The following is a 5,582-nucleotide window of genomic DNA, read 5'->3' as shown; positions in this document are numbered from 1 at the left end:
CAGAGTCAAGCTGTCTCTGTGATCCTGTGATTCTGGGATCCTGTGACCCTGGGCTTGTTAGAACACCTAAGAGTGGAGCTTCCTCTAGGTGTTTTGGGAATGACTGCAGAGTTTGTGCCCAAGGTCTGCTCAGGGCACCAGCCTGCCCAGACAACCTGGAAGCAACCCAAGCTTCTGGGCTGGCAGAGTTCCTGTGTGCCTGGGCCCTGCTGGTCCCAGTTACTCCTGATATTGGGACAGATGTTGAGTCCTCCTCACCTCTGATCCTGGGTGTGTTAGAGCGCCTGGGAGTGGAGCTTCCTCTGGGTGTTGTGGGACAGGAAGAAACCTGAGCCACTGGGCTGGTGGAGTTCCTGTGTGTCTGATTCCGCTGGTCCCAGTTACTCCAGGTGTTAGAAGAGATGTTATGTCCTCCTCTCCTCTGGTCCTGGGCATGTTCAACTTTTTCTTTTTTTGATAAAGATTCTTGTGATCCCTGGGATATCCTAGAACTTGCTAGGTAGCCTAGGATAGCATGGAACTTTCTATCTTCCTGCTTCAGTCTCCCAAGTGCTGAGATTATAGATGCGGACTCCAAGTCCTGTTGAGAATATAGCTTTTTAAGTTAGAGAAAGTGGTCATTTTTCAAAAATAATTCCATTTTTTATTCCAAACTTTTTATGTGTACATATTTGACCCATGAACAGAAGAACATCACAAAACAATAAAGAAATGGATTTTTATATTAGTTCTCTTAGAGCCTTCAAACAAGGGAAACATCTGTTAATTCCAATGACTTAATTTTATTTGTACACAATTCATAGATTCACCATGAAGTTATTAAAAGTTCATCTTTTATAATATTGTGTGTCAAAAGGAACACACAATATTACTACTACTCTTATCAAAAATTCAATTGAAAAGTTCAACATTGAGAATACAGTTGTTTTGTGATATCACATGATAATAACTATGTGCAGCATAGTGCCATGGAAAAATAAAGGCTTTCGTTTTGATTTTTACTGGCTGAAGGTGTATAAACAGCAGATGAATATTTGCAATAAGCATATATGATTTAAAAATGGATTTCCAAAAAGCTATGTTATTATATCCATTGAAATAGAAACCTTTGCAAAGACTATGTGCATAAGAATTAGACAAAACATTTTTAAAAAAACTTTTGTGGTAACATTAGTATTGAATACAGAAATATATATTTTCTTTGAAACCTCAGAAAGCTGCATATGGGGCAGACTGGCGAACTTCAAAATTCAACCTAAGGCATGTAACAATTTTCACATTTGTATTTGGCCCTCCTTCTTCCCTGGAAGGGTACAGTGGGCAGCAGCAGTAGATTTTTATATACAAGTAAAATATTTCCTGTGGCAGCATGTAAGTAAACCAAAAGTTGAATAGCTCTACTTTTCGGGATCCTGATGAGCCCTATGTGTATCTTGAGATAACAGGTGTTTTTCGGTGGTTTTTGCAAGAAGCCAACCTCATCTCTTAACTTTCATAAGTGAAAAAATGTAGCATCGACCGATGTACTTAAATATCTGCTCTAGGCTTCTTGCTGACATCCACAGAAAATGCAGAGACTATTAAGAAATACAGTGCAAGATAGAAGAGGTCACTAATGAGGAAATGAATTGATGTGTCCTCTCTGCTGCTCAGAGACATTGTTGAGATGAAGTTCATAATGGGATCACTGAAAAGGGCACTGAGCTCCAAATACAAGGGCACTCCAGAAGCTAATAAGGAGAAAAGAGCATTTTGTAGCCCTCAGCTCTTCTGCCCTGTTGTTCTTTTTGGTCAGTTTTTGCAATTTTTCAGCTGCCCATTACCCACTGCCACTTCCCTGGAGTATCCCAAGTTTCCTTGGAAACCACCTCTCTCTCATTAGAGTGGACTCATTAGGATAATCCTAATCCTAGTTTCCTATCTGATCACATGGAAGCCAAAGGCATCTTGTCTTTCCTTGTCTTTCCCACATTGAAAGCCTGGCAGGAGGAGCTGGAATCTAGGGCAATTGGTGCAAACCAACAATACGAGGACAGCACACTCAGTAGTTGTTTCCTTCTTTAAGTAGGTGACCATGAATTCTGCACTTTAGGCATTACTTTCTTCAACAGGAGCTAGGCCTGATACACTGGTTAGTTTCACATCAACCCAAGCCAGAAGAGGGAGCATCAATTGAGAAAATGCCTCCAGAAGGCAAGAAAAAGACAAGCTAGAAAAAGACAAGCCGGGGCTGGAGAGATGGCTTAGCGGTTAAGAGCACTGACTGCTCCTGCTCCTGAGTTCAAATCCCAGCAACCACATGGTGGCTCACAACCATCCGTAATGAGATCTGATGCCCTCTTCTGGTGTGTCTGAAGACAGCTTCAGACTGATGAAGTGTACTTACATATAACAATAAATAAATCTTTAAAGAGAAAAAGAAAAAAAAGAAAAAGACATGCAGACAGGGCATTTTCTTAATTAGTGGTTGATGAGGGAGGACCCAGTCCATTATGGGTGGTACTGCTCCAGTGTTGGTGTTCCTGTATTCTGTAAGAGAGCAGGCTGGTCAAGCCTTGGAGGGTACTCCTTGTCCTCTGCATCAGCTCCTGCATACAGGTTCTTGCCCTGACTTCCTTCAGTGATTGACTGTGATGTGGAACTGTAAGCTGAAAGAAACCATGTTGCTTCCTGATGTGCCGTTTTATCAAAGAAATAGAAAAAAGAAGCTATGAATTTGAGGGATGGTGTGGTGGTTTATATGGGGTGGCTTAAAGGGAGGAGAGGGAAGGGAGATCTGTTGTAATTATAATATCAAAAGTAAAATGGAAAATAAAAACCTTTGAGCAATTTATATTTACTAAGCTGGGACTTCCTTAAAGATAAACTAGATGAACAGGAATGGTCATTTACCTTACAAGGATGTAGGAGAAAGCATAGCTAAATGAGGACATGTCACATAGGGATCCCTTGTAGCAAGTAAATGGAAGAAAAATATTTTGCTTAACTGAAGATAGGCAGTTAGAAAATCTGGTGTTTCAGTAAGGTTTCTATTTCTTTGATAATTGTTTTTGCATGCACGTGGGCGTGTGTGACAACATGCAATACCTCTCTGTATAATAGAAATGTTCTCAAGACTCTTTGCAAGGGTAGCTGGGGTGAATTTGCACCAAGGCAGCAGTGCAGTCACCGCATTTCCATCTTCATCTCCGTGACATTACCCTTGGCCAAAAATGCACTAAGCAGTCTCCAAGTTTGAAGCATTCAGCAAGTGGTGGCAAGGCAGACCCATTACAAAAGAACACCTAATTTCCATGACAAATATGGAAATGCTATATTAGCAGGTGGAGGCATCTTCTGTGTTTTTACATGGACATATACAGCCACACAAATTGGAATAGAATGGAACCTGTCCCCTTTTAGCAGAGTCACCCCAAAGGAATGGAGAGATCAGTAGTCATACCAGCTGGTACAATAATCAAGGATTGTTTCAAAACCAACTCATAAGTGAATGCCAAGTCAAAGGATCATGTACTTATTAAACTATAGCAGATTGAAGAACAAATAAATAAAAAGTACCTTGAAACCTTCAAAAAATGTTCTGGAAACAGAAGGATTTTCTCTTTGTGGTACTGTGTGTACAATAGTTGTTATTTCTGCATGGAACTGGCCCCGTATATGTACCTATGGGCATCATGGAAGCATAGAAGCTGGGATTGCTTCCTTGTATGAAGCTGGAAGATTGATTTGACCAGGTCAGAAGCACCCTTGTCTGTTTTTTTTTTCTGTCAACATCTAAATATTATCTTAGTATATTACTAGGGCCTAATACAGACATTAAAATGTACAAGATCTTATGTGTACAGTATAAAGAACTTTAATGAATATATAATACCACAGAACCATCAGGCAGTTGAGAATACAGACTATTTTCATCTCCTTGCACTATCCCTCATTCTTTTTTAAAATTAATTTTTTTAACTTATTCACTTTACATCCCACTCATTACTCCTCTCTGCCTCACTCCTTCCCCTCTCCCCTTCTCCTCTGAGCGGGTAGGAGCCCATGAGTAGCCCCCCCCCTTCCACTCTGGTACTTCAAGTCTCTGTGAGGCTAGGCACTTCCCTTTCATTAAGGCCAGACAAGGCAGCCCAGCTAATAGAACATATCTCACATACAGGTAACAGTTTTTGGGATAGCCTCAGCTCCAGTTGTTCACAACCCACATGAAGACCAAGCTGCACATCTATGACATATGTGCGGAGAGGCCTAGGTCCAGTCTGTGTATGTTCTTTCGTTGGTGGTTCAGTCTCTGAGAGCCCCAAGAGTCCAGGTTAGTTGACTATGTCTCAGTCTTTCTGATCACTTCTCCTATCCACAAGGCAGGAAGTGTTTTTGATTATTTGTGTATTTATTTATGTCTGCAGTGCTGGGCACTAAACCTGTGACTTCATGTATATAATTCTACCTCTGAATTACAGCATCATGCCTTTTAAAATTTTTGCAGAAATATCTAAGTTATGCTAATTGGCCTTAAACTCACTTTGTAGGCCATGCAGGCTTTGAATTAGAAATTCTCTTGCCTCACCTTCTCAAGTAACTGGGAATATAGATCTGGACCAGCAGTTCTACTAATAGCAATTGAATTTAAATCAGCCTGTGTATTCTTGAGCCTTAAATAAATGTAATTATGGTACTTTTTTGTTTAGGTTTCTTTTTATTTAACATATTTTTAAAATGAATCTATCTTGATGGGTGTAGTCTATTTTGCTCTTTTTATTGTTCATTCATAATAAAATTATACTATAAAGATTTTTGTTTGTTCACATTTCCACTGATGAACATCTGGGATATTTTCAGTTGATGGATAATTTGAATTAAGTAGCCATGGATGCACATGTACAAGCCTTTTATTTTTGTAACAGATGCATTTATTTATTTTGGCCAATAGATATGTACATGTGAAATTGCTGGGTCATGAAGAACAATTATGTTAAGTCATGTTAGAAACAACAAGAATTGGTATTTGACATTTGTGTCAGCAACGAGAGCATTCCAGTTGCTTCACATCTTTGCCAACACCTGCTGCTTTTGATTTTTTTCCATTTGGTATGTAATGTGATCTGATTGTGGTTTTCATCTGGTGAGTCCCTAATGACTAAGGATATTGAATACGCTTTCCTATGATTGTGGGAAATTTACATTCCCCGAAAGCATGCTCAGTTCTTTCTTTGGTTCCTTTTAAAGAAATATTGTCAGCGTCTATAAAGGCACTCTGCCACCACATTTATCTAGCCATGTAACCCATATCCTATGCACGGAGCTGAGAGTAGAACCTTCAACTCACCAGTACTCAACGGTTACCAAATCTATGCTGATGGATGGCATATGTACATGGATTGCCTTGCATGACTTGTTCCAAAGAAGAGATTTCAAACTCGTGGAGGGAGAGCAACTCTGAACTACTACATGTTCTTTTCAGTTACTGATATAATTGTTAGCATCATCAAACTGAATCAATAACTCATTGAAGTGCAACTTCACTGCTGTTCTTTTTTAAAAAATGAGGAATCTGCAGCCTGAGGACTTTGTTTCCCTTTGCC

At 39.7% G+C, this 5,582-nt stretch overlaps 1 pseudogene; it reads left to right on the top strand.

Annotated features, from left to right (window-relative positions):
- LOC116091011 overlaps positions 1-3,566 on the top strand; it is a 60,750-nt pseudogene extending 57,184 nt beyond the window's left edge.
- Positions 3,567-5,582: the final 2,016 nt, after the last annotated feature.

Source organism: Mastomys coucha, chromosome X (genome assembly GCF_008632895.1).
Source record: "Mastomys coucha isolate ucsf_1 chromosome X, UCSF_Mcou_1, whole genome shotgun sequence".
Classification (NCBI taxonomy): domain Eukaryota; kingdom Metazoa; phylum Chordata; class Mammalia; order Rodentia; family Muridae; genus Mastomys; species Mastomys coucha.
This window is presented reverse-complemented; position numbering and strand designations above follow the sequence as displayed.